Here is a 20,114-nt window from a genome sequence, read left to right as displayed (position 1 = left end):
ACGACTATGTATTTTAATTGTAAATGTCTAAGTATTTTTGTAAACGACTGTGATTTAAAAAAAATATTTTTGAGATTCTGTGAGGTGGTCAAATGTTATGTAACCTGACCTCAAAATATGCTGACGTGGACAATTTTGGGTTTCCACGAATCTATATTTTTGTTATTTGTAACTTTTTATTGGTGAGATGAGACTTTGTGAATGATTGTAATAATTTTTTTTTTATTTATAATATCATGCGATTGATGTTTTCTAACAGCAGAATTGTGCAGGTTTTTTCTGGTTCTTGGACATGTATTTTTTCGCAGAAGGAGGAGGAGTGACTTCTTGCCTTGTGGAATTTATTCAGATAATGATTAATTTATAAGTAAGAACACGTTGTTAATTAATTAATAATGATAGTAATAATAATGATAAAATAGGAAAAAAGAGAAATAAATAAGATGTAAGCTGTGTAAAAAAAAGATACACTACTGGGTTGAATAAGGGGTCAACTAGTTCTTAAGTTTGGAAGAATCAAAGGTTCAGTCGATATTTATTATAATTTTCGAAATGGTTGTAGAATTTTTTTTTGTCGTTTTTTCGTGGGATTTTTCTCCGGATGCGTAATTCGGCGGGAAACATAGGAAAATGCTCTCGTAATATTATAAGAAAAATCTTTTTATCTTGTATGAGTCATGTGCTTGTGGAAACGCGTTATAGCGTGACGAGAGATATCGTGATCTCTGCATCATCCTAAGATGCGAGATGGAGGCCATGGGGTCACAGAGAGTTGTTGACCTTCGAGGGCGCAAGGATTCACGCCACATGGTATTATTAGTGGATGTAATTTTATTTATTTTATTTATGATTTATTGAATAATGGTATGACAGTTCCTTTGCCAGTAGGGTGAGCTTAGGATTCCCTTAGTAAAAGTGGGTAGTAAAAAAATGTATGTCTTCGTCATACATTTTTATAAATAAGGGGGAAAGGAATGTTAGAGAATGGATAGAGAGAGAGAGAGAGAGAGAGAGAGAAAGAGAGGAATAGGTGAGTTATAGTGTAGACACGTTGGCCGGAAGTTAAGATCAGCTGATTTGATTGCGTGCGAGTCATGTGATCAGGTTAGCTGAATCGTTGAGACTTGATTTGGACTCAGAAGACAACGGACGGCTTCCCGTTGTCTCCTCCCGTCTTCACTGGGGGGGGACGAACGCTGACGTGTGTAGATTTCACTTTCCAACTTCTGCAGGACATCTGGGAAAAGTGAAATAAACTATAGAACTAATTCTTTGTCTTGGAGTGATTGAATCTTCATCCAAAAACAGGTATCAAGTCTCCCTCCAGGACGAGAAATTTCCAGATGGTCCAACATCGAAGAAGCAGAGGTAGGTTCTGAAAATACATGTCACTCACACACGATTCCCTTTATGATACAACATTAATATATAATATAGCACACCATCTCTTCTAATCCATTATTGAAGATGACGTAACAAACACTCAACCCTTTATTATAGAGCAACAACGTAACAGATGCAGCCTACTTATGTTAGCTGGAGAACTTCAGTAAGGTAAGGTAAGGTGAATCTTTGTGAAATCCAGACGTGTACAGTGTTTGGTGAACATCTTTGTGTTGATTGTCGCGTTTGGGGCTAGAAAGGTTGACATCCTGTGAGGTGTTGCTGGAAAGGGTTGATATGCCATGGAGAGGCTTGATGCGCGTAACATGATGCTGGAGAGGCTTGTTGTCGCTTTTTCCTTTCCGTAATTGTGGAAAACTGGAGTTGAAATAGCGTGAGAGTTGCTATTTGAGTCTTGCAGTGGGCTTGTTGCCACACGTTCTCCATGATGAAATCGAAAGCTGAAATATTTTTTTATATTCGCACATGGCAAAAAAATATTTTGATAAAGTGAAGAAAGTTAAAAGTTCGTTCGTTGCAGGTGCTCATTACATGTGTGTAATCATGTCTCTTCGTGCGAAGTGTTTCTCGGCTGAGGCAAACAAGAACTGGTCCTCGGAAAATTTGTTGAACAAACTGATTATTAAGAATGAAGGCAACAGGATAATTTGACCTTTCAGGTTCTCGAGGTCATATTTTGCTTCGATTATGACGGAGAACAGAATAAAAAAAGTTTGAGTTAAATGACGCGAAAAGAATGTCTAAGAATATTTCAGGGAGCGTGTTATATTCAGAACGTCATTAAAATTATTTTCGCGATCGCATTATAACGGAAATGTGTATCGTTTGCGAGAAAAATCGAAATGTTCGTGAAAATAGTAGTCCGTTGGTATAATCGAAATTTAACAGACATCGTTGTTCAAAGATACGCTTCGATATAAAAAAAATGTGAAGAAGAGAATAATGTCTATATTTTTTCAGTGCGTGAATATAGATAAAACTTATTGTTCTCTTTTATTATTATTATTATTATCATCAACATCATTATTATTATTATTATTATTATTATTATTATTATTATTATTATTATCATTATTATTATTATTTGTGGTTTGAGTTGTCCCCCTTTGCAAATTGGTTGTTTGGAGAAATGGAAAACTAGATGGCTCTGTGTGGTTTGAGTTGTCCCCCTTTGCAAATTGGCTGTTTGGAGAAATGGAAAACTAGATGGCTCTGGTTGATAGTCAATTTGCATAAGTAGAGAAATGGGCAGCATATAAACGGTACTTTTGCTTTTTTTTTTAAAGCAGGGTGAAGAGTGCAGAGTGTGAAACGACGGTTGGAAGAAGTGACGGTGAATTCTTGTTGGACGTTGAAGAGCTCAACATTTTGGAAGGAACAGCTGCGTCTTATATATATTTTCTTAATCTTTTTTTTTTCTTCTACTTCACTACAAGCAATTTCGGCGGGAACTATGGAAGCAAAGAGGATCAGCAGTGATATGCTTAAGACGTTCTCTGGAGAGGGAGATGTTATAACCTGGCTGACCAAGGTTAAACTTGTCGCTAAGTTGTAGGACATCGCGGATGTACCCAGCTTGATACCGCTGTATCTTGATGGTGATGCTCTGGCCCTATATCTGGAGATGCGGGAGGAGGATCGACTGTCTGTTGACGCCATTGAGGAAAAGTTGAGGGAAGCATTTACCGAAGGACCGTTTGTGGCATATGGCAAACTACGCCGTATGGTGTGGACCGGAGAGCCTGTCGATGTTTACGCCAACAATATCAGGAGGTTGACGGGACTAGCAGGATTCAATGGAGGAGGCCGTCGACAGATGGTTAAAATGGCCTTTATCAATGGCTTCCTGGACCATATTTCTATAGCTCTGCAGCAACTGCCCGGTGTAAATACTATGGAGGTGGCGGAGTTGATTACACAGGCTAGGGTGCTGGCCAGGAAAAAAGAGTGAGCAGGGAATCGTAGCTGTCGCTCAACGAAGCAAACTGCAGTAAGAAATTGTCAAGGGCGAAAAGCAGGACTGTGTAGAGACTCCGGTTCCCTGGCAGATTCTACCGATGCAAGGCCCCCATATGGTGTGAGAGTGCAGGGAGCAAAAACCAGAAGTCACGTGTTACCGCTGTGGGGAAGTCGGCCACATCAGCAGATTCTGTCCCCAGAAACGAACAGGGGGAAGCCACTGCGCCGGTGGCTACCCCACATTCGATGAAGGCGCTTCAGAGTGTGTCACCACAAGTAGAGATTACCCTAAATGGACGAAGTGCAAAAGCCCTTGTCGACACGGGCTGTACGTCAACAATTGTCACCAAAGACATGGTTGACACATGCAATGGAACCAGCAGCATTACGGCAGTTGACGGCAGAGGTAAAGTGCAATGGCACAAGTATCGTTCGGTTGATGGTACGTGGGATGTCACTAACAATCCAGGCGATTGTTATTAACAAAATTGTCACGGGTGTCGATGTGGTGCTAGGGATGGACGCAATTGCTCGACTAGGGGGCGTTACGGTATATAAGAACTGGGTGCGGTTATGAAGGGCATCAACTTAGCCTTGAAATGTGGGCTACAGAATGTTGATGAGGACCGACTCAGCCACTGTGTTCTCTTGGATCCAGTCCGAAGTTACAGGAGAAAGGAGGGTGAAGACGAAAGGCGCTGGCGAGATGCTAGTAAAGCGTCGATTGATGTTAAGGGAGCTGATGAGGAAATTTGATCTTCAACTTAGGGTCACTATCGTTCCTTTAGCGAAGAACAGAGCAGATATGATGACAAGGGTGCGGAAGACCTTGCTAAAGGCGCCAATGAGGTGGCTGTTGAAATATGTTTTGTGAATGAAGACGCTCTGAAGGATTTGCATGACATGCACCATTTTGGAGTAGATAGAACCTTGTTCTTGGCCAGGAAGGTGGACCCCAGAATCACAAAGGAGGCCGTTAGGACAGTGGTTGAGAGATGCAGCCGGTGTCAATCAATCGACCCTGCGCCGAGTAGACACGAAGCTGGTGAGCTTCAGGTGGCAGAGAACTGGAGCAGGTTGGCGATAGACGTAACGCACTATCAACAGAGGCCGTATCTGTCAATGGTCGACTGTGAACAAGGAAGAGTAGCCATTTGGAGGGAGATCAAGGCGGAAAATGCAGGTGAAATTGCAAAGGTCTTGGAAGAGGTGTTTTTGGAGAGGGGTCCAGTGACGGAAGTGCTAATGGACAATGGAACTGCCTTTCGCTCAGCTGCCATGAAGAATGTGTTGGATAAGTGGGGAGTGCGGCGCTATTTCAGGGCTGCATATAGACCAGGCGGAAACGGAATTGTGGAGCGGCATCACAGGACCATTAAGGCTATAGCTGAAAGGGACCAGATTTCGCCGCCAGAAGCTGTCTTCTGGTATAATATGGCTCGAAAGTCAGAGCAAAAAGTGGAGTCAGTGCCGCAGAGGCCAGTCTTCAAGTACGAGTGGCGGCATCCCCGAACAGCACAGGTACCGGCGGAGGAAGGCGAAAAGCGAGCGACTGTGCGAGTGGGAGAGGAAGTGTGGATCAAACCGCCTGATGCTCGCTGTACCACACGCTGGGGAGGGGCATTGTGACAAGTGTCCAGTCCCCGAACAATGTATCTATCGACGGCATCCCTCGACACATCCTTGATGTGCGGCCGGTAGTGGTGTCATCAGAGGAAGACAGCGACGTCGAGCCAAGTAGCGACGTTCACGAAGAGGCTCCGCGGAGATCGCAGCGAGGGAGACGGCCGCCATGTTGGTCGAGCGACTACATGATGGGTTGACATGTGATGATTGTGTAGATCAAGGGGGCGTGTGGTTTGAGTTGTCCCCCTTTGCAAATTGGCTGTTTGGAGAAATGGAAAACTAGATGACTCTGGTTGATAGTCAATTTGCATAAGTGGAGAAATGGGCAGCATATAAACGGTACGTTTTTTAAAGCAGGGTGAAGAGTGCAGAGTGTGAAATGACGGTTGGAAGAAATGACGATGAATTCTTTTTGTGACGGTGAATTATTTTTGGATGTTGAAGAGCTCAACCTTTTGGAAGGAATAGCTGTGTCTTATATATTTTATTTCTTTTTTTTCTGCTTCACTACATTATTATTATTATTATTATTATTATTATTATTATTATTATTATTATTATTATTTAGGCTGCGACGGAAAAAGTTTTTTTTTCTTACGAGGTGGTTTGTTGACATTAGTTGTCCACGAGTATTAAGAAAAAAGATGGCGGACGATAGATAATTGACGCACGTGTGTTTAGACGTAAAATTGAAAATGCAACGAAAAAGTTCTTTCTCCTTTTTTTTTTTTTTTTTTGGAAATTGCGTTTTTTGTTTTAGTTTTTCTTTCTTTTTTGAGAATATGTCGCTGATTATTTAACGATATAACGGCATGTTACATTGCGACAGTGAGAGCGTTTTAAAAATATTTTTGGAACGTAGATTGTTAAACTTTTATGAGAATGTTCGTAAAGTTACCATTTAGGAAAAAGATCACGTCGACGGCCTACCAAATCTGTTGAGGACAGGACAGTCTGCAGTGTGATAGACGACTCCGTCCCCATGTGTGTAATGGGGGATGGATGTATTTAATGGTAGAGGAATTGAAAAGGCAAAAGGTGGCATAATGAGGACGAAAGCATACCGTTATATATCAGCGAAAGAAATGCAATGTATTTACATAAATATACATGAAGAAGCGATAGAAAGAATAAGAGTTCATTGAGAGATGAGTAACATTACTTGCGGTTAAATGGCTAGTCAGGAACGCGATAGTGGCTCATGGCCTCACCGAAGCGGTGTTTGTCAAATCTTGACTGCTTGAAAGTCCAGCGCAAAAGAGGAAGAAATATGTGGAACAGGTAGTGACGTAGCTAGGTCGCTCTTCTAAGTTAAAGGGCGACAATCGAGTTAGGCTGAGAGTTTTCAACTCCCACACCATAATGAAACCTAGACGACTTGTACCACAAGTACGCGGTGTTAAAAGTTGGGAAAGATATGCAAATATGGTAAATCAGTTCGAAAACGTTCTAAAGCTTTGAAAGATTAATATTATTTTAGTTACTCCAAATGTCTTGATATCGTTTACTTAACATCAAATATGAACCTATTCTACACGTCGGCCAGCATAATTCAAGGGCGTTATTTGTATATTAGCGCATAAGAAAGTTCTAAAATATTATCAGAGAAAATATTATTTGACCGACAATAACTCAACTTCTCGACCGTTCATTGGGCTAATGTTGGTTAAATATTGGAAGGCCAGGTAATGCTCCACCGTTTGTGAGCAGAATAAGTTTTTATCAAGAAACGTTTTAAAATCGTTATTTTTTCGACTCTTTTTATTACATAATGCATTTATTCTGTCTGAAATGTTTATGCGTGTGCTTAACCTTTTTATCTTTGTGTGCATGCGGTCGTTACGCATATGTATTAGGATTGGGGCAAAAATAACGACGTTCAATTTATATACAAGAACGACATTATTTGTGCACTAATCTAATATTTTTATTTAACAATTTAGTTTATGTTCGCTTGCAGAAAGTAAAGTGTCCATTCTATTGGTTAACAGTTTATTTCTATATATGCTACAGTAATATCCGTTTATCCAGTAAAAATGCACTTCTCAAATGTTGTTGGTAAAGTAGAGAAGAACACTATTCATTTGCACACTCCAATTGGCCACCTTAATATATAGAAGCTCATATTTATTTCTTTTCTCCGGCTTTGTCGGATTCCATGAAAACAATTCATCGCACTTGAAGCTAAGGACTGTAACCTGAGCTAATATTACAAGAAACAACTACACTAATCCGCGAATGAGCAAGTTTATAGCCGTGCAGAAGGGATTTTATTTAGATGTGATTCCAGCGTTATTTTAAATATTTTGAGGTTTATCAGACCAGAGCATGTTTATTGCAGGTTCTCTAGACAAACTTCTGTACAGAGAACAACGATGCTCACGAATCGTGTCGATTATTATTTAAATTATTTCCTTAGGTATATTTTCATAAATTTGACATTTGACAACAAGAATACTTTACAAGAGTTTGCATTTCACCTATGATTTATTTATATTTGACGCTAAATGCCGTTTCCTACGACAAGAATATAAACATGTGATACAAGAATAGGTTTTATGTTTACTTTTTTCTCAATTTTATATTTTTATTTTTTGCTGGGGATGGGAAATCCTATCGGATTTAAGAATTTTAGCATCTAAATAAAAGATTTTCACCGAAATACACACACACACACACATATATATATATAAAGGATTAAGACTACCCCTTTCAGCTCTCTCTCTCTCTCTCTCTCTCTCTCTCTCTATATATATATATATATATATATATATATATATATATATATATTATATTATATCGAGAGAGGCAGGGAGATGGAGAGAATACATGTCAAAAGACAGGAGCAACAAAGATATGTGTATAGCAGTACACAACACACGCACACACAAATATATTATTATTATTATTATTATTATTATTATTATTACATTTTCGACCCTAACAAGACACAGTGCCACTTTTATGTAAGTCACTACATAACATTATTTAGGAATTTGAGCAGCAAGATGTATGTTTATGTATATTTAAACTTTTGCATGACAATAAAATCAGGGGAACAGAGACCTGCAAGGAAATTCTAAAGTCTAGCAGTGTGAGTAAAGAAACTATTAGAGTAGAAAGCTTTCTGGCATCTGGGGATCTCTATTGTGTAGGGTGGAATTTAGCTGGTTGTTTTGTTTGTCGGGGGTATTTATGTCCGAGACGTATCAGGGACCAAAGTTTGTCAAAGCACCTACCATTAAAATTCTTGTAAAATCGGAAAATTGTTTAAAACATTTCGTCGACGGTACAGAGGTTTGGGGCTTTGTTGAAAGTGAAAAGACTATTAGATTGGCGAGTCGCTATTGAAACCCATGTCTGAAAGTATAAGTCTAGTAGCACATGCACCATCTCAAATGTAGCAATAAAATGGTTACCTTGTAAAGGTACAGGATACTCTCAGGCGTAAGTAACTTTTAGCCGACCTTCTTGCAGTAGTCTTGACAATATCCTCAATGTATATGTTCTAATTCATGTTCTCTGTGAACGTTAAGCCGAGGAGTTTGAACCAAGTACTCTCAGGTTATATATCATTAGTTATGACGATCAGTGGTTGAGAAGCTTTTTGTAATTATGAAAGGATATCAGCTTAGTTTATCAGTATTGAATGTTATCATCCGTTTTTGCCCCTATTCCACTACATTTTTAGGTTTTCCTCTAGGGTTTCCGCCATTGGGTATGTGTTCATTCGTTTTTCCCTCCTGTCTATTATAGTATGGTATCGTCGCAAATATACCCATCTCTGAGACATTGTTATCAGATATGGAATTTATGAATTTCATGGTATAGTAAAGGTCCAAAGATTTTAAACCATGCTGTTTTGATGTACAAACATCTAGGACAACATGCATACTTCTTTTAGTTAAGATTTTAATTATGTTAAGTATTCGGTCACTAATACCATATAATTTGATTTTCATGAGTAGGCCGTCATGCCATACCGTACTACCGCCTGGTATATACGTTCAAAGCTTATATTTAGGATATATTCAATATAACAGGCTTGGTTAAAGTCATATTGCCGGTCGGGCAGAAGGTTTGCAGCTCTGATATATATATATATATATATATATATATATATATATATATATATATATATATATATATATACATATATATCCTTGGAAAATGCTCTCCAAAACGTTGTTGCGCAATTTTATGTGTCTTTACAAGAAGATGATACTAATGTTAAACTTTATTTTGTTGTAAATGATTTCCCTATTTTTATTCTAGAAAATATCTGAATTTTAAGTCATTAGTTTGAAACATCTTAATAAGTCATTTAAACTCATGGAATTTTGTTTATCTGATGATGTATTACAATGGGTGTTTAAACCCTTACAAAGTTAAGTTAATTGTTCAATGATGCGTTATCGTACAGAAACTAAATGTATAATTATTAAATCAGTTTTCTTATTTATTTTACTGACAACGGTTAATGAATAACATTTATTAGACCATTTGGAAGCTAAATTAAATTTTTAAAAAATCATAATTCTGAACAACTTGTCTTGAGATAAATGGAGGCAAAATCGAACTAATGCAAGAGAGACAGAACTGATATAAATACAATTAAAAGATCATTCTTTAAACTCGTAAAGTATAAATTAAGACAACCGAGATAAAATGGGTTGCAAAAATATGCTAAGTTAAATCTTACATAATAAGCAAGCTCAGTGATAACGAGTCTTACCGTTGGTTGAAGGAACCACACCCTTTCTTATAAGAGGCGTTGACACAGGGAGCGGCAAAACAGATTAATCAGCGCAAATTGGAAATTGCAATTGATCACACTATTTTATTGAACTGAGGGAAATGTTTTACAATAATTTGGTAGAATTAAAATAACATTCCGAAATAATTTATTGAACAACACTTTCCGCCAAAATGTAAACTAAGCAAAAGAAGTAATAAAAATACAGTTAAGCATTACTTCCCAACTTCATCTAACTTAACCAAAACTATAATAAGTTCTAACAATGCAAAATTGAACAAAATTCAGAAAGATTGTAGTAATAATAATAAAGAAACCAGGAGAAACTTAATTAAAATAAGGGAAATTCCAACATTCAGATATTGTCTATAAGTGAAAACAATATTAAGGTATCATTGGGATATATAAAGCCAATTCAAATATAGATTACGTAACCACCTAACAGCCTTCAAGTTAAGATAGACAATGAAGCAAACATCTAAAGCAATGAGAATAATAATAATAAAAATAATAGTAATAATAGCATAAATAATAGAATCAGGAAAAGTAAATATGTAAACAAGACTGCATAAAACTTAATATAAATTAAGATGGTCCAGAGTAATAAAGGCTCGTAGGTAAAAACAAAACCGAAAAGATGCAACCGTTGTATCTTTGAAACATATCCCAAATTAACATCTAAGGAAGACTTATTATATAAACGCCTAGATGATGCTTGCATAGGAATAGCTTCCTGTAATCCCGTAGAATATATATAAACAAATGAGTAAATAAATATACATAAGGGTAGGGGGATAAAACAGGATAACAACGATAAGAGCATAATGCTTAATGTAGAAAATATATATGAAATATAAGTAATGGGGAAAACTGGAAGATAATAATGACCGAGTAACTTGTGTACCACATGTAATAATGAGTTATCACGCATGAAATATATGAAAGTACGAACGTGAAAAAAGTCGACTGATAATTTGCGAAAACCATTCCTAAAATAGCTACAGATAGCGTGACTGGTTGGGATGTCTGTGTGACGCCATGTTTTTATTACTGCACTCCTGTTTTCAGGAGGTGAAAACCTTGTCTCTATTGTATTTATATCCAGATACACCTGTGATAAGGTATCTATTTATATTCACATAAAGATGAAACAAGACAATCTCAAAGATAATTCTGTTTTACTGTGTATTCCTTAATTTATATATGTGTAGATATTTTCTTTACCTTTTTTTTACATGGGTGTTACCACTTATCAAGGCCCAGAGGACACTCGAGGATAACGGTTAATATGTATACATTAGTCATTGTGATTTTAGCATAGTAAACAGTGGGAATTTTGTACTTGGATCACTTAGGGGGACGATACAATTAGAACTTGTTCACATTGGACTTTTTCTTTCTTTTTTTTTCATAGGTATCAACACATTATCAAGGCCCAGAGGCCACTCAAGGATAAGGGTTAAAGAGTGTACAGTAGAAATTGGACAATATAATAATAATTAGTAATGAAAATTTGTTAAATTTGATAACTTATATGGAACGGCTCATCAAGAACTTATTTACGTTAGACTTGAAGACAACCATATTGTAGTCAGCCGGAAAGCAGGAAAACGGAAGACAATTCCACAGGCGTGCAGTTCTAATAAAAAAGCTTTGTTCATGGAATCTACGTTTAGGTTTATGCACAGATAAAGAGTGGGGGGAATTATTGATAGTGTTTACAGCTAGACGAGTGTTTCTTGTGAAAGTTTTGCGGGGGGGACCATAGATTAAAGCTCAGTCGAACACTTTCCATGAAAATAACGATACATCAGAGACAAACTCGCAACATCTCTTCTGTGAGATAGAGGTTGCAAGGAAGAGAAAGGCTACGAAGTCTATTTTGAACTCTATCAAGGCAGGACAAGTCCTTTCTAGCAGCTCCTGCCCAGATGTGGCAACAGTATTCCATCCTTGGACGTACCTGGCTCTTATATAGATAGAGAATTGTATCAGCAGTGAGATATCTACTGGATCGATAGAAATAGCCCACCATTTTTCCAGCGGCCTTGGCAACAGATTTGATGTACGTGTTCCATTTAAGATCAGGAGTAATGGTCAAGCCCAGAAGCTTGTCAAAACTTGAGGCCTCCCGAAGACGAGAGCCATTAATAAAACTAATTTAAATTTTGACACTAAGTGTATACTGAAGAAAGCATGTAAAATGTTATATTTTAGTACATTTAAGATTGTATCTTCTGCGCAGAATTTCACAGTTATGAGATAAAATGTTCGAATTTTATTTTTCATCTTCTGTGCTTTAGCTAACGTAAGATTTTCTGAAGATTGTAACAAAGAAACTTTGCTAGTAAAAGTGTGATCAGTATAGTGTATGAATATATTTATTTGCCATGAGCGTACAAACACAGACACACACACACATAATATATATATATATATATATATATATATATATATATATATATATATATATATATATAATATATGTGATATATATATATATATATATATATATATATATATATATATATATATATATCCAAGATTGCGCAATGGTAAAATATAATGGTAACCGCAGCTTCTCTTCCAAATTGCTATTTCTTCTGGTGAGTTAAGGGCACAATGGATTCACTAATTAATATAATTATTAAGTGATTGATTTTGCGCTACGAAACAAACACTGTCAAGAATTGTAAGGATCAATTGATGTAAAGGGATAAAATATAAAATTGTCAACATCATGTATTTTGGAATATAATTTTTTGTTTATTCTATACAATTCTCTGTATTCATAGTGAGCTTCTTATATAAGGATTGATATATAATAAGAAAAATATATTTCTACAAATACATATATATATGTATATATATGTATATATGTATATATATATATATATATATATATATATACATATATATGCTTATGTGTGTATAGGTAAACATGGATGCTGTATACAACAGGATCAGGTCACCACTGCAGTTCTTGTTAGGTCAGCAAAGTAAAAAAAATATTGATTCTAGACAGTAGCAGATGTGCGACCATTTCGATATTTCAGGCACAGTCTCTTGAAGGTTTTCGATACATGACTGCAAGAACTGCAAAATCTATCGAACTGTAATTCACTGACGGAGATATGCTTGAAGCTGGATACCGCTTGCGAATTTAAAATTCCCGTGATATTTTATCATTGGGAGGAAGCTAGACCAACCCATATAAGTTTTTTTTTTACAAAGTGGTCACCATTTATCAAGGCCCGGAAGCTACTCAGGGATAAGGGTTATTGCATGTACAGTACGTTATTGTGGAGATTTAATAAAGTGTCTACTTAAGGGTGCGGTTCATCAGGAATTTGTTTACGTTGGAGCCATCCAAGTTGTAGTCAGGTGGGAAGAAGGCAGCGGAACAGAGCTCCACAGGCGTGCAGTTCTAAGAAAGAACTTTGTCCATGGAATCTACGTTTTGGTTTAGGCACAGATAAATAGTGGAGAAAACTTTTGACAGTGAATTCAGCTAGACGGGTGTTTTTCATAAAAAATTGGCGAGGTGGAACCAGAGATTGGAGCTCAGACAAGAACCTGCCATGGACATAACGATAAAACAAAGATAGGCTCGCAACGTCTCTTCTGTGGGAGAGAGGTTGCAGGGTAGAGAAAAGGGCATCCCCTACTATTTTGTACTGTGTGAAGGCAGAATATGCTGTTTTTATGTCATTTCAGATCAGGGGTAAAGGTCAAGCCCAGAAGCTTGTAAAACATGGGGCTTCTCCTGGACGAGAGCCATCCATTTCCAGATTGATCCCAGATGGCAGATGATGTAAAGATAGGAGTTCGGTTTTAAATGCATTAAAGGTAACCAGCCACGCCTTCCTCCACTGAACCACGCGCTCGAGATCAGAGGAGAGAGAATTAGAGAGAACTTTTTCATTTACAACCTTTGATGTGCTGCCGTAGATGGCCGTGTCATCAGCATAGATGTCAACGAATGATTTAAGTATGTGTTTAGGGAGATAATTGATGTAGATCAGGAAGAGAGTTGGGCCCAGGATTTACCCCTGAGGGACACCAGCATTAATACTGCAGGCCTCTGATTTTTGTCAATCGACCACTACTCTTATAAGCCTCTCGGAGAGAACTGATTTAATGATTGAGAAAAGATTTCCAGTTATACCGTTGCTGGAAATCTTGTGAAGTAGGCTTTTATGCCATACATTGTCGAAGGCCTTTGATATGTCAAGAGCAATTGCCCTAAGAAGGAAGCCTTTGCCTAGAGATTCGCTAATCCGATGAGATATAATCGTTAGCACATCTGCTTATATCTTGCAGAACGGAAACCATATTGCGTGTCACTAAGAAGGTTATTTCTGCTGAGGTGGTGGACTATTTCTGTATTTAATATGGATTCCAGCAACTTTCTCATGACACACAGGAAACTCATTGGTATGTACTGAGAGGGAGATGACTTATCACCTGAATTCTTAAATACAGTGTGTACTGATGAGGTTTGAAGGGTGTTGGAAAGCACAACCCATTAAGTCAACGCTTAAACCGTTTCGTAATATGGTAGCAAGTTCTAGTTGAAGCTTTTTTAACACTATAATTGGGATGCCGTCAGGGACAGTAGCTTTACTGGAATCAAGATTCTTGATTAGCTTGGCGACGTCACGCACAGATATGTGTATGTTATCAACCGTGTTCTTTGCTTTAGTAGAAAATATGTGGAGTTGATGGCCTTCGTCGTATGGGGCAGAATTAGCTGCAAAATTCCTGGCAAATAGTTTGGCCTTGTCTGATGCTGACGAGATGACCTATGGCCCATTGTTAATGGTTGGGATAGAACGCACACTTCTGTTCAGGATCCTACTTGTTATTTGCCAAAACTGGTGGAAACCAAGCCGCTGATCAGCTACTTTGGATTTAACTGACTGAGCATATAGCTCTCTTGCATTTTTATTAATCTTTTACAGTGGTTGCTGGCGTTTCTGAAAGCAGGTTTAGTCTCAGTGCATCTATTACGTTGGTAGCTATAGAAAAAATGATTTCTGTGCGGCGAATGTATTTTAATACACACACACACAGAAACACACACACACACACACATACACACATATATATATACATATATACATATATAAAGGTATACATATGTATATAAAGGTATTATTATTTTATAAAATTATTTTATTGATAAAACAGTATAGTTATAAAAATTCAATTTGTGAATAAATATAGTTGGTTGAAAAAGTTTTCACATGCACAGTCACTACACACACACACACACACACACACACACACACACACACGCACATATATATATATATATATATATATATATAATTGATTTGACACACCAGGTCTCGTCACGTAACCGAAGTTAAGCAACGTTGAGCCTGGTTAGCATCTGAGTGGTGACAATTTGGGAATTCTGGGCGCTGTATGTGCTCCCCATATATCTCGGCATTTGTTTTCAGCCGTCCTGTACTTCACTTGCCACTTGTATTTTAAAATGTCCTCACAGGAGAGGTGTGGTCGGAGATTGCGCACCTCCTGCCACAAAAATTTCACGGGCAGGCAACCCTTCGTGGGTATTCTTTGTTTGTCTTAGACTAAAGGAGCCTGTTTATATATATATATATATATATATATATATATATATATATGATTATTTCAACGTCTTGTCGGACGAGTTACACTCCCTCAGACACTTAAAGTCCGTGAACCCAAAATTGTCTTCATTTTTTTTAAATCCTATCGGCGAATTCACACGCTCAAACTTGCATGACACTGAAGACGGTCATTGGTATCATACATATATATACATACATGCACACATACATATATACACATACACACATATATCTATAAAAATACACACATATATACATATATACATACACAATACAAAATACATATGCATACACGCCTGCATATACACACATATACATACACATATATACACACACACATATACAACTACAGCCACACATATACATAGATATACACATGCAAATACGTACACATATATGCACATATATATGCACATATATTTAACTACATATACATACACATATGCATATATACACATACATATACATACATACACACACAAACATATATACATAAAAACACACATAAACATATATATACACACATACATATAAAGGGTGACCCAAAAAACGGGCGCCAACTCAAATTAGGCCCCATTTCTTAGTGTTTTGTCCGAATGGAATGAAACTTTAGTCATAACTAGTTTATTATATTATAAACATCACATAAAAACACGATGGACTTTGGCTTTTTTTTCTCCGTTCTACGTGCATATGTTGTAGATGGCCTCCATTTAGCTTTTGTTTGTTTTTTAGTCACCCTGTATACATACATATATATATGCATACATATGCATACACACATACATATACATACACACATACATACATATATAAACATACATACGTATATACAAACATACTCACACACAGATACATATAATGATGGCAGATCAATTATTATATGCTTCCAGCATTTCAAGCCTACTCGCGTCATAATTGTTTCATCGCCACAGGACTATTTTTATAGACAAATGCTTGAGGGAGTATCAATACAAAGATGATGTTACACAGTTTTAGCTTTGCACGCCAGCTAAATCTCTCTCTCTCTCTCTCTCTCTCTCTCTCTCTGTTAAAAATGTTGAGATTCAGCAACGAGCAAGAGCAAGATAATCAGCAACAAGTTAAACTACAGACCAGCTTAATGCGGGTACTGGTCTCTAGCTTTATGTTTTTTTTTTTAAATCAGAGATTGGCTTCTCCTAGAGGGGTTGCCTCCATATGTATATATATATATATATATATATATATGTGTGTGTGTGTGTGTGTGTGTGTATGTGTCTGTACGTGCATGTGTGTGTGTTATAAAACTACCTATAATAAAAATACAGAATATTTTAACGTTATAAAGTTTCAGACCAATAACATAGTTTTAGTCGACTATGTGCCTAACTTGCTATGCATATTCCTATCAACGGTGTCATTCCCTCCAAAGATATATAATTCATGGTCACCGGTCAGCTACTAAACTGGTTCCAATACATGCCAGAATTATCTTTCTCGTTGAGGTATATCTGTCCACCCGGGAACACCATAACAAAAAGCTGTCAAAATTCGAGTTAGTTTAATAGGATAAATGGCCATTCATCATTATTGAGCGTTAACAATTACCTAAAGGTTTATTTTCGATAAACAAATAACTTTCATTGCCAGTTATTTTCTCCTTTGATTCCTTATATTACATAAGCGATATTTTTAAGAAATAGTAGAAAAATTGTTATTTTCTGCGTTGGTTATTGATTAAGATATTTTTCATTCTATTGGTTGTCATCATTCAACTGTCAGTAAATCCACTAGTGTTATGACGTCATAAAATGGTGACGAATTTGTTTCGAATAATAATAAATATTTCAATTTCCATTATTATAGACAAAACCATACTTTAATCTACTATGGATTGTACTTTCTTTGATCGGCATAAACTTGGTAATATAACTTGTTTCCTCGACAATTGCCTATTGAATAAAGTAGTGTACTGAACATTGAGAGTATTCGATTACACTGCTATTCTTTAACGATTTACATTAAATTAACATGAATCGAACGTCTTTGTCTTAAATGATTATTCGCCATGACTAAATAATATACATATACAATCTGTGATAAAGCGTATATTCTTTTTCTCAGATGTAAATAGAATCTCTCGTACAAATTATATTGTATCACTTCCAAAGTTGAAATAAATATATTTCGTTTATTTTAAATTAAAACTTTCCGTTCACAATTTCTTTATCCCGTGTTGCACATAACACTCATGTTTTAAAAATATTTGAAAATGTACAAATATTGAATACTAATATTAAATTGGTTTCTTGTGTGCAATTTTATAACGATAGTAGAAATACTGGGAAGTAACGGCGATTCAGTAATTAGCAGCAAAACCTGGATGTTCTAAATTCGGATCCTCTTCATTCCACAGAAGAATCGCTTTTGTTTAGGATTTTTCTTATTAGTACATTTTTAAATACAAGGTGTACCTTAATTGTTTCGCCAGTCATTTCTGGGAAATATCGTTCCATATTTTAAAAGAAATACATATTTCAAGTCAATGTCAGCATTTTAAAATGTAATGAAAATCATTATTATTTAGTAATATTTAAAGGAAGGAGCTTTTACTCTCGGAAAAAATATTCCCTCTCCATCATATTGGTAGAAAAATTATGTGATTCGCTCTCAGGTTTTTAGATTAGCTATTAAATTGTCATTTTAGTGTCACATTAGTTCTAGACAAAAACCTATATCGATGTCAAAATTAATAAAATTAATACATTAAAATGTATCGTACCTCATAATTTTATGCACATTTAAGAAATGTTATATAATTATCAAAAAATTTAAAATTTGCGCATTAAGTTATAAAAAACAACGGAGGAGCCTACAGCGACGGAAATCATATTCGTCTTTTAAAGCGACCATTATGGAAACCAAATGGATGTCTGGAACAACACCGATCGATCGCGTTTGCATTACGAATGGCTGCTCAAATCATTTGGAGATGGGCTGGGAGATAATAAGGACACCGTAACAAAACTTGAATTTGCAATAAAACAATCCGAACATCGTCGAGGTGACGCTGATTATCAACTAGTGAGGAGACGATTGCAATATGGTTCCCGATGCAATGACCGATCCCGTGCTAAATTGACAATTCGCATACAATTATCCCTTCTGACTCCAATTTATTTTCTAATCTAAATATATACTTATATAGTTGTTTATTCTTTTTAATTGTTTGATTCTCGTAAAAATACATATAATATTTTTCATGTGTTTTTGCAAAAAAATAATAAATAGACGTGTTTAGGAGCGATCTCCATCTACAGTTTTACTGTTAGTTTATGGAGTTTTGTATCAATAATATTAGGTTGATAGGAACAATCTTGCAGAATTTCTTATCATGATTTCAACATTTTCAATGTGTTAGTCCATGTCTACCCCATGCACATACCTTCTGATAGAAAAGTTTAATTTTTGACATGTCGGCTGACGGACATAGAATAATATTAGTATTTTTCCTGTAATCCTGCCGGAATCACAAATTGATCGCCGTGTCAAACTGCTTCAGAGATTAAATACATTTTTGAAATTTGTTTTTTCTTACCTTCTTGTAATTTTAATCTAACGTGTATATTTAATTAGGTTGATACGAAAGTTCTCGCGGAATTTTTAATTTTGATTTCAAGTGATGTATTTTCAAATAGGTTTTCGTTATAATACTTTTACTTTATATGTTGTTCTAAAGATAGTTTTTCGCTCTTTTGAATCGTTTAAATTACAAACGTTTTAAAACAATTATGCCTACTTTTCAGAACGTTTAATACAGCATGGAAAAAAAAGCTAATTCGCACAATTTTCTTATTTCAATGCAAGCTGCATCGAAATGCTGCTGAAATATCTCGCAATGTAATGAAAGTGTTTGGCCTAGTTACAACTACTGAACGTACAGAACACAAAGGCTGTTTAAGAAAATTCGTGGCGGCGTCGAGAGTCTTCAGAATGATGAGAATAATGGTCGGTCATCGGATTTGAAAACGATCAATCGAAGCCAATCCACGCACATTTGTTCGAGAACTTTCTTGTGAAATAATGTATATGACGATTCCAACAACTTGAGAGAGATTAGAAAGACAAAAACCTTGGAAAATGGGTGCCTAATGCAGTAAACGACAACGCACAAGCAGAAGGGCTAAAGTGTGCTCCAAATAAAGGTGTTTGTTTAAAGCAAAAATGGACTTAACTTTTACATTTTAAGCTTTAATTATGTAATCCAATAAAATAACTTTTCTACAGTGCAATGTAGAATACAGAGTGTAACCGAATAAATCACTACGGGAAACATGTGAAGCTTTTTTCGAGAAAGCAAGCAATTGATCGACTTCATTGATAAAAGAGTCAATTATACAGATTTCGATGACGATAAAAGTATTTGAAGTCTTGAATACTAATCGATATTTATTCAATCCCGGGCAATGTCATGTTTTCCTTATCTATCTATCTATCTATATATATATATATATATATATATTTATTTAGTTTATATATATATATATATATATATATATATATATACATATATATATATGTGTGTGTGTGTGTGTGTGTGTATAAACGAATTAAACCTATTTCATTTTTCTTTTGATTTTTCACTCTTCCATGTCATAGTTCGAAAGCAATCAAACTGCGTTTTTTTGTTATGTTTTGTTTTTTGGCTGGAAAATATCTACGAAATTTATGCTGTTTTATGTGCATGTGAGTGTGTTTATATG

This window comes from Euprymna scolopes, chromosome 13 (assembly GCF_053919585.1).
Source record: "Euprymna scolopes isolate OS-2025 chromosome 13, ASM5391958v1, whole genome shotgun sequence".
Lineage (NCBI taxonomy): Eukaryota > Metazoa > Mollusca > Cephalopoda > Sepiida > Sepiolidae > Euprymna > Euprymna scolopes.
Note: the sequence above shows the minus strand (reverse complement) of the source record.